General features: G+C 44.5%; 1 protein-coding gene across 1 annotated transcript in view; it reads right to left on the reverse strand.

Moving 5' to 3' along the window:
• The window catches only part of sp6 (Sp6 transcription factor), an 8,424-nt gene extending 6,262 nt beyond the window's left edge, over positions 1-2,162 (reverse strand). The window contains exon 1 of the mRNA XM_083521938.1: positions 2,047-2,162. The gene's annotated coding sequence lies outside the window, so the exon portion shown is untranslated. The remainder of the gene's footprint in view (positions 1-2,046) is intronic.
• Positions 2,163-9,507: the final 7,345 nt, after the last annotated feature.

A 9,507-nucleotide genomic window follows, 5' to 3' on the forward strand; every position in this document is an offset into this window, starting at 1 on the left:
GAGATGTGTGGCAGTAAGTTGGGTGAGACGGTGTGTGACGGTGTGGCGGTGAGATGGTGAGATGTGAGGCAGTAAGTTGGGTGAGATGGTGTGTGACGGTGTGACGGTGAGATGTGAGGCAGTAAGTTGGGTGAGACGGTGTGTGACGGTGTAACGGTGAGATGGTGAGATGTGAGGCAGTGAGTTGGGTGAGACGGTGTGTGACGGTCTGTGACGGTGAGGCAGTAAGTTGGGTGAGACGGTGTGTGACGGTGAGATGGTGAGATATGAGGCAGTAAGTTGGGTGAGACGGTGTGTGACGGTGAGATGGTGAGATATGAGGCAGTAAATTGGGTGAGACGGTGTGTGACGGTGAGATGGTGAGATATGAGGCAGTAAATTGGGTTAGACGGTGTGTGACGGTGAGATGTGAGGCAGTAAGTTGGGTGAGACGGTGTGTGACAGTGTGACGGTGAGATGGTGAGATGTGGGGCAGTAAGTTGGGGAGACGGTGTGTGACGATGTGTGACGGTATGGCAGTAAGTTGGGTGAGACGGTGTGTGGCGGTGTGACGGTGAGGCAGTAAGTTGGGTGAGACGGTGTGTGACGGTGTGACGGTGAGACGTGAGGCAGTAGGGTGGGTGAGACGGTGTGTGACGGTGAGATGGTGAGATATGAGGCAGTAAATTGGGTGAGACGGTGTGTGACGGTGTGTGACGGTGAGATGTGAGGCAGTAAGTTGGGTGAGACGGTGTGTGACAGTGATATGTTGAGATATGAGGCAGTAAATTGGGTGAGACGGTGTGTGACGGTGTGTGACGGTGAGATGTGAGGCAGTAAGTTGGGTGAGACGGTGTGTGACGATGTGAAGGTGAGATGTGAGGCAGTAAGTTGGGTGAGACGGTGTGTGACAGTGTGACGGTGAGATGGTGAGATGTGAGGCAGTAAGTTGCGTGAGACGGTGTGTGACGATGTGTGACGGTGAGGCAGTAAGTTGGGTGAGACGGTGTGTGACGGTGTGACGGTGAGGCAGTAGGTTGGGTGAGACGGTGTGTGACGGTGTGAAGGTGTGACGGTGAGGCAGTAAGTTGGGTGAGACGGTGTGTGACGGTGTGACGTGAGGCAGTAGGTTGGGTGAGACGGTGTGTGACGGTGTGACGGTGAGGCAGTAAGTTGGGTGAGACGGTGTGTGACGGTGAGACGTGAGGCAGCGTATACGTGTTATTTTTCATGATTTCATGACATGATTCCATCCTGTCCATTTTTTTTATATTTAATACAAATCTTATTTATTTCCTTAATAAATATGAATATTCACGCTGAGTTTAACTCAATCACTTCGGAACTGTTAAGCTGCAGGAAATAAAGTGCATACAGCAGTGTGGAGGAGATCACGAGACCCATGCTGACGGTGGTGAGAAGAGAAGCTTGTTGGTTTAGACCAGTTTCAGCTGGCAGACGTTAGATCATCAGAATTCACCAAAGCTCTGAGCCGGTACAGACCAGTGAGGGAAGGACCAAACACAAAACCCTCACACCTGCATTTACACCCAATTTACATTAGGATTGAAATCTCATCATCTGGATCTCAGAACAATTCAACTTCTAAAGTTCTGGATTAGAAAGAACATCAGACATCAGTAAAGTGTCTTGTCCAACTCAGGGAAATAAACACACACACACACACACACACACACACACACACACACACACACACACACACACACTACTCTTTCTCTCTTTCTGAATGTATATATTTATATGAAAGTGTAAAAGAATGAGAACAGGATCACATCTGGATTACATGCACGTGAGCAGTGTGTGGAATCGGACCCAGTAACACGGTTTGGAATATAAATCACACCGGAACCGAACTTTAACGCTTTCACACTTTCCTTCTAAATACAAGTTTCAGTCCTTTAGTGCTCAGCTGAGTGAGTCGCGTGCGCGCACCGTGTCCGTGTTTCCCTGAACTTTTTCAGAAACGTTTGCGTTCATTTTTTTCTCTCTAAAAAACAATCAAATAAAGAAATAAAATATCTGAAAGATTGGTTTTTTTTTTTTTACCTGTGTGACGGTGAGAAGCTTCACCTGAGCGTTTCACGGCTGCACGCGCTTCGGAGATCTCTCCACACTACTCCACACTGTACCGGAGCGGATCGGATGTGCGCGCGCGGATTTACTTTATGACGTGAATGTTCACGGAGCCACACCTTTCCACCGCGAGACCCTTTGAAGTTGAAGGAAGCTGCGCGCGGAGGGATTCGTGTTTATTCCTGTGTGTGTGTGTGTGTGTGTGTGTGTGTGTGTGTGTGTGTGTGTGTGTGTGTGTGTGTGTGTGTGTGTGCTAAATTCAGTGTTAATTCAGATCCACTCCATCAGCAACATCTGTAAATCTGTAGCCCTGTCACTACCTCAATAACTACCCCTTTTAGTAACTCTAGCCAGTAGCTTTGTCAGTACCCCTGTCACCTTTTTTTTTTCAGTACCCTGTCACTCCAGTCATTAGTGTTGCACAGGTCAGGTGACTCTCAGTGTCTCAACCCCGGTAAATGTGGAGTTTTGTGTTATGAAGGACATCCAGCGTAAAACATGCGCCACATCAATTATACAGATCAGGAATCATAATTTTATACCGGATCGGTCGAGGCCCGGGTTACCAACGACCACCACAGGTATCATTAACAACAGGGTACCTGTGGAAATTGTGCTCCTGTTGGCTGAAGGAGGAGAAGGAGAGGAGGAAGATGTCTACAGAGACAGCAGGGAAAGGAGAAGTGGAGGAGAAGTGGAGGTTCAGGTTGGTACTTTAAATGTTGGTACTATGACTGGTAAAGGGAGAGAGGGAGCTGATATGATGGAGAGGAGAAAGGTAGAGATGTTGTGTGTTCAGGAGACCAAGTGGAAAGGGAGTAAGAGCAGGAACATTGGAGGTGTTTAAACTGTTCTATCATGGTGTGGATGGAAAGAGAAATGGTGTAGAGGTGATTCTGAAGGAAGAGTACAGTAAGAGTGTAGTGGAGGTGAAGAGAGTTTCTGATAGGGTGATGAACATGAAGCTGGAAGTTGAAGGGGTGATGATAAATGTCATCAGTGTTTATGCTCCACAAGTGGGTTGTGAGATGGAGGAGAAGGAAGAATTCTGGAGTGAGTTAGATGAAGTGGTAGGATTTTGCTAAAAGGATGGAAATGGCAGTGGTGAACACTTATTTTAAGAAGAAGGAGGATCATAGGGTGACGTATAAGAGTGGGGGAAGGTGCACACAGGTGGACTATGTTCTATGTAGGAGATGCAACCTGAAGGAGATTGGAGACTGTAAGGTGTTGGCGGGGGACAATGTAGCTAGACAGCATCGGATGGTGGTCTGTAGGATGGTTTTGGAGGTGAAGAAGAAGAGAACGAGAGTGAGGACTGAAAGTAGAATAAGATAGTGGAAGCTGAAGGAGGAAGACTGTAGTGTGAGGTTCATGAAAGAGGTCAGACAGGAGCTTGGTGGTGGTGAAGAGGTGCTGGATGATTGTGGAACTACTGCAGACGTGATAAGGGAGACAGTTAGAAAGGTTCTTGGTGTGACATCTGGAAATAGAAATGAAGACAAAGAAACATGGTGGTGGTGGAATGAGGAAGTGCAGGAGAGCAGAAGTTGAACACTAAGGAAGGGGAAAAGGATTTATAGCGATTGTCCAGGCAGAGGAACCGAGCTGGGAAGGATGTGCTACAAGTTAGAGCAATAAAGGATGGAAATGGAAATGTGTTGACTAGTGGAAAGAGTGTGATGAGAAGATGGAGGGAGTATTTTGAGCAGCTGATGAACGAGGAAAATGAGAAAGAGAGAAGGTTGGATGGTGTGGAGATGGTGAAGCAGGACGTATGGGAGTGACGAGGATGGACAGGATTAGAAATAATTTTAATAGAGGGACAGTGCATGTAGGACGCTTTGGAGACAAGGTGAGGGAGGTGAGATTGAGCTGGTTTGGACATGTGCAGAGGAGGGACATGGGGTATATCAGTAGGAGAATGCTGAGAATGGAGCCACCAGGAAGGAGGAAAAGAGGAAAAACAAGGAGGAGATGTAGAGGACGACAATATGTATGGAAAAAAAGCCAAAAGAAGAAGAAGAATCAGTACCCCGTCAGTACCCCTTTCAATAGCTTTGTCAGTAGTCCTGTTAGTACCCCTGTCAATGTCCCTGTCAGTATCTTTTTTCAGTACTCCTATCAGTAAACCAATCAGTATCTTTGGCAGTACCCTTGTCTGTACCCCTGTCAGTATCTTTGTAAGTACCCTTGTCTGTACCCCTGTCAGTATTATTTAAAGTACCCTTGTCTGTACCCCTGTCAGTATCTTTGTAAGTACCCTTGTCTGTACCCCTGTCAGTATCTTTGTAAGTATCCTTGTCTGTACCCCTGTCAGTATCTTTGTAAGTACCCTTGTCTGTACCCCTGTCAGTATCTTTGTAAGTACCCTTGTCTGTACCCCTGTCAGTATCTTTGGCAGTACCCTTGTCTGTACCCCTGTCAGTATCTTTGTAAGTATCCTTGTCTGTACCCCTGTCAGTACCTTTGTCTGTACCCCTGTCAGTATCTTTGGCATTAGCCATGTTTGTACCCCTGTCAGAATGCTTGTCACTACCCCTGTCTATATATTTGTCAGCCCCCCTGTCAGTAGCTCTGCCAGTGCCTTTGTCAGTATCCCTGTCATTAGATCTGTGTCACCATGTTGAGCTAATTAAATAAGATTATTTTTCTTGGTTAAGGATCTGTACAAACATCTTATATACACCAACAGGTGATCTCAGATCCACATCCTGCAGGACATGTATCATGTACACCGAAATCTGTACTACACCATGCACAGCACTGCTGGGTTCTGCATCTTAATTGGTCTGGAGGTGTTAATTAATTCTTTACAGCAGCAGCTCTGACAGTAGGGCAGGAACAGAGAGAGACCAGAGAGAGATCATATTGAGAACAAAGAGAGATCAGAATGAGATCGAAGAGAGATCAGATTGAGATCAGAGATCATTTAGATTGAGAATTAAGAGATATCAGATTGAAATCAGAGAGAGATCAGATGGAGATGTTAGAGATATCAGATTAAGATCAGAGAGAGAGATCAGACTGAGAACAGAGAGAGAGAGAGATTAGAATGAGATCTGAGAGATAATGTTGAGATCAGTGAGATATCAGATTGAGAACAGAGTGAGATCAGATTTAGAAAAGAGAGAGAGCTCAGACTGAGAACAGATTGAGAGATTAGAGAGAAAGATCGGATTGAGAACAGAGAGAGATCAGATTGAGAAAAGAGAGAGAGCGCTCAGACTGAGAACAGATTGAGAGATTGGAGAGAAAGATCGGATTGAGAACAGAGAGAGGTCAGATTAAGATCTCTGAGAGATTAGAATGAGAACAGAGAAAGATTAGAGAGAGATCAGATTGAGAACAGAGAAAGATCAGATTAAGAAATGAGTGAGAGAGCCCAGACTGAGAATAGATTGAAAACAGAGAGAGAGAGAGAGAGAGAGATCAGATTGAGAACAGAGAGAGAGAGACCAGAGAGATCAGAGAAAGGTCAGAGAGAGAGAGCATATTTAGAAAAGAGAAAGAGATCAGACAGAACAGATTAAGAGATTAGAGAGAAAGATCAGATTGAGATCAGAGATAGATCAGATTAGGATCTGAAAGAGATCAGAGAAAAAAAGAGATCAGAGAGAGATCAGATTGAGAACAGAGAAAGATCAGAGAGGAGTCAGATTAAGATCAAAAAGAGATCAGATTGAGATCAATGAAATATCAGAGAGAAATCAGATTAAGAACAGAGAGAGATCAGAGAGAGATCAGATTGAAAACAGAGAAAGTTCAAATTAAGAAATGAGCAAAAGAGCCCAGACTGAGAATTGATTGAGAAAAGAGAGAGAGAGAGATCAGATTGAGAACAGAGAGAGAGACCAGAGAAAGTTTAGAGAGAGAGATCATATTTTAAAAAGAGAGAGAGATCAGACAGAACAGATTGAGAGATTAGGAGAAAGATCAGATTGAGAAAAGAGAGAGAGCTCAGACTGAAAACAGATTGAGAGATTAGAGAGAAAGATTGGATTGAGAACAAAGAGAGATCAAATTGGGATTGGAGAGCGATCAGATTGAGATCAGATTGGGATTGGAGAGAGATCAGATTGGGATTGGAGAGAGATCAGATTGAGATCAGATTGGGATTGGAGAAAGATCAGATCGAGATCTGATTGGGATTGGAGAGAGATCAGATTGAGATCAGAGAGGGATCAGATTGAGATCAGAGAGAGGATGGTGAGGGAATGAGTGTTTGTAGCTGCTACAACATGGCATTATTTCACAGATATTCAACATTATAATAAAATCAGATCATGATAATGACTTCATTTACTAATAAAATTAATTATATTTATTTAATTACTACAGGATAAATGGAGAAGAGAGAGAGAGAGAGGGAGAGAGAGAGAGAGAGAGAGAGAGAGAGAGAGAGAGAGAGAGAGAGAGAGAGAGAGAGAGCGTGTGTGTGTGTGTGTGTGTGTTTGAGAGAGAGAGGTACAGAGTGAGACAAACTTGAGTGTTGATGTGCAGTCAGTTTCTCAGCTTCACTCATCAGAGATGTCTGTGATCTCTATCACACACACACACACACACACACACACACACACACACACACACACACACACACACACACTTTAGGCTTTACTCTTGTTTCGACTTGTTAGATGAAAACCTCACACAGCTGGAACAGACAGGAAACAATTTCATCTGTCTCACTGTCATCTCACTGATCTCTGTCTCTGTCTCTGTCTCTCTCTCTCTCTCTCTCTCTCTCTCTCTCTCTCTCTCTCTATCTATCACTAATACATTCATATCATTTCACGAACACACCCACACACCCACACACACACACACACACACACACACACACACACACACACACACACACTTAAATACTCAGCAATACTTTATTTATTTGCCACTTTCGTTCATTTGTGTGTGTGTGTGCGTGTCTCAATCACACACACACATGCACACTATGCAAACAGGTATTATGGTGTGTTTGCAGTAGACATGTTCTTTTTGTGTGTGAGATAAGCATTTAGCTTTAATTTGCTCTCTGTCTCACACTTGGCCACATGGCTTTGTTCTACATCCCATAATAACACACAAGTTTCGATAGTGTATATTGTGTATATGTGCACATATTATACACACTATCTATACACTATCCATAAACCTCTCTCTCTCTCTCTCTCTCTCTCTCTCTCTCTCTCTTTCTCTCCCTCTCTTTCTCTCTTTCCCACCCCAGAGAAGCCCTGCTCGGCCGAACCGGACCAGGAGATCCCCCTGCTCAGCTAAACCGGGCCTGGAAGGTGAAAAAGTCACAGTGGACTCTGGAGCGAGGGATTATGGAAACAGAGTGAAGCTTTATGAGTTTATAAGACAGAAACCTGTGGATGTTGTTATGCTGCAGGAGACCCATAGCGACAGCAGTAACGCTGCTGACTGGGTGAAGGAGTGGGACGGGTTGGTGATTTTAAGCCACAACACGTCACTTAGTGGTGCTGCCCTGCTTTTACTCGCAATTTTAATCCTGTTTCTTACCATGTAGAAGAAATTCTAAACGGGAGGCTTTTAAAAGTAAATGTTTTTAGTGAGAATGAGGTTTTAGTGTTTATCTGTGTGGATAAACACCAGTGCAGTGGAGAGAATTAGGTTTTTACACAAACTCAATAATGTTATTTTAAACTGCAGTTTTTAGTTTTGGGGTGATTTTAATTGTACCTCATGTAGCTTCCCGTAAGCGCCTGTGGGAGTTGGTGGAGACCCATGATCTCTGTGACATATGGAAAAATTTTAATAAAAAACTAGAGAAGCGTTTAACTCCCTACAGCAGTGGTGAGATTTAAAGACCACAGGAAATCGTGTTTGGGGGCCACAGGAAATCGATGGCATATTATAACTCTCAAAAATAAAAAAGCCAAAATAAATGACCTGTTAGACACTACATCACAGTGGTCCGCTCATTTTTTATAAGTGTCACTGAGATAGATGCTCCTTCTAAGTTCTTCTTCAGTTTAGAACGAAAGAATGGACAGAAAAGATTTACGCATGGTGAGTGAACAGAATCAGAGTCTAATGAACATTCAAAGCTGCTTCCTCAAAGACCAGCCTAAGCTCACAGAGTCAGTGGCCAGGGAGTTGACACTGGCTAAGCTTCAGGAGGTTCTACAGGGCATGGAGAATGGGTGGGTGCCAGGTATAGATGGTCTCCCTGTGGGGTTTTTCAAGGCGTTCTGAGCAGTAATAGGGCAAGACGTGCTGGAGGTCCTACAGGACAGTGTTACAGGAGGTCAGCTCTCATCAAGCTGCAGGAGTATATAGGGTGTGTATAGATACAGTATAGTACAGGATGTACAGTATGTAGGGTGTTCAATTCAATTCAATTCATTTTTATTTGTATAGCGCTTTTAACAATGAACATTGTCTCAAAGCAGCTTTACACAGATAATGCGGTGATTAAAAATGAATATGTTCTTTATGAGTAAGTTTGTCCCTGATGAGCAAGCCGGTGGCGACTGGCGACTGTGGCAAGGAAAAACTCCCCGAGATGGCATAAGGAAGAAACCTTGAGAGGAACCAGACTCAAGAGGGAACCCATCCTCATCTGGGTTACACCGAATGTCCATTTGTGGCAGGTATACAATGTTGCGGGGTGCAGTGATGATGATCAAAAGCGAACTGTATTCCTGAGTCAGTGTAGGAGACTGCTGACATTACCTACAGTCCAATCCATCCTCAAAGCTCCCGTTCTTACTCCGGAATTTCATGGAACCACCCAAGGCGTTGATGACAAACCTTCCCCAGCTGCACAGAGTGCCTCCAGTCAAAGAGAACACTATCCAGAGGCAGGCCTGGACGAAGTGGGAAGATCCACGGAGGGGAGAGGGGCAGGAACAGTGGTCACTGGAGCCTCAGGAGCATGTTAAACTCGACCGAGAGAGAGAGAGAGAGAGAGAGAGAGAGAGAGAGAGAGAGAGAGAGAGAAGAGGGTGACAGGAAGAAAAGGATATGGATTATTAGGTGTACCTAGTGTTGCATGAGAGTTAAAGTCACTGTGCAGTTTGGACTCCGGCAAGACTCGCTATGGCAGCATAACTAAAAGGGAGAACCAGAAGGCAACACAGACATGAGGGATCTCTGGGATAAGAGACGACCCACCACACCACCATCAACAAACCTGAGTGAACACATGAATGTGAGGGGACGACAGCATACAAATATCCCAGTTCACCAAACACTCTATATCAATGTTCCCTCCAGATCTGAGCCTTTACCTAAGAAAAATCTTCTGATTAAAGGCTTGACTGAATAAATATGTTTTCAACCTCGACTTAAACACTGAGACTGTGTCTGAGTCCCGAACACTGATAGGAAGGCTGTTCCATAACTGTGGGGCTTTATAAGAGAAAGATCTGCCCCCTGCTGTAATCTTCATTATTGGAGGAACCAACAGAT

Source organism: Silurus aristotelis (assembly GCF_946808225.1).
Source record: "Silurus aristotelis genome assembly, chromosome: 20".
Lineage (NCBI taxonomy): Eukaryota > Metazoa > Chordata > Actinopteri > Siluriformes > Siluridae > Silurus > Silurus aristotelis.